Genomic DNA, 886 nt, shown 5'->3' with positions numbered 1-886 from the left:
TGCTATTGGTGGTTTGTTGGAATTGCAAGGTATTTTGGGCTAACAATTTAACCGTATCCTCAAGAGTAGGTTTTGGTTGGAAGTTTTGGAATTGATTGTTGTTCTTCCACGAAAGATTGGGATGATCTCTCCAACTTGGGTTATATGTATTGGAATACACATCATTCCTTGGCCTTTGATTGTAAGAATTCATGAGGTTCACTTGCTCTTGGACATACTCGGGGTAAGCCTCCCTAGATGGACATTGATGAGTAAGGTGGCTTGGTATGTTGCAAATGGCACACACTTCACTTGCTTTTGGCACCATGTTGAGCACGGATTCAAGCTTCTTTTCTAGGTTAGCTACCTGCAAAGAAAGATCATGATTAGAGCTTGTTTCATATACTCCAACTCTCTTACCCCTTACATCTTTGTGTTGAGCATTAGATCCCAACATCTCATAAATGTTATATGACTCTTGAGCATTCTTTTTCTTCAAAGCTCCACCTGCTGCATTATCAACAGTTGATTGACATGTTTGGGTTAGTCCATCATAGAAAATTTGCATTTGTAAGTGAAGAGGTAACCCATGGTGTGGACATTGCAACAAAAGGCCTTTAAAGCGCTCCCAACACTCATTGAAAGGTTCTCCATCATCTTGTTTGAAGTTGAAGATTTGTCCCCTTAATGTGGCTGTCTTTTGAGTGGAAAAGAACTTTTCCAAAAACTTCTTAGCCACGGCATCCCATGTGGTGAGTGAACCAGGTACTAGAGTCATTAACCAACCCTTGGCCCTATCTTTCAAGGTGTAAGGGAACACTCTCATCCTCAGATTTGCTTCACTTACTCCCTGTAAAGGTAAACCACTCACAACATTGTAAAATTCTTTAATATGAGCTAAAGGATC

At 40.4% G+C, this 886-nt stretch overlaps 1 non-coding gene across 1 annotated transcript; it reads left to right on the top strand.

Moving 5' to 3' along the window:
- The first annotated feature begins 563 nt into the window (after positions 1 to 563).
- LOC148691266 (small nucleolar RNA R71) lies at positions 564 to 674 on the top strand. The gene has a single exon (XR_015956073.1). It is a non-coding gene; the product is annotated as a small nucleolar RNA R71 (small nucleolar RNA).
- The last annotated feature ends 212 nt before the right edge of the window (positions 675 to 886 follow it).

This window comes from Pyrus communis, chromosome 14 (assembly GCF_041283825.1).
Source record: "Pyrus communis isolate YQ-2024b chromosome 14, ASM4128382v1, whole genome shotgun sequence".
Lineage (NCBI taxonomy): Eukaryota > Viridiplantae > Streptophyta > Magnoliopsida > Rosales > Rosaceae > Pyrus > Pyrus communis.
Note: the sequence above shows the minus strand (reverse complement) of the source record. Positions and strands in the feature narration are given on the sequence as shown.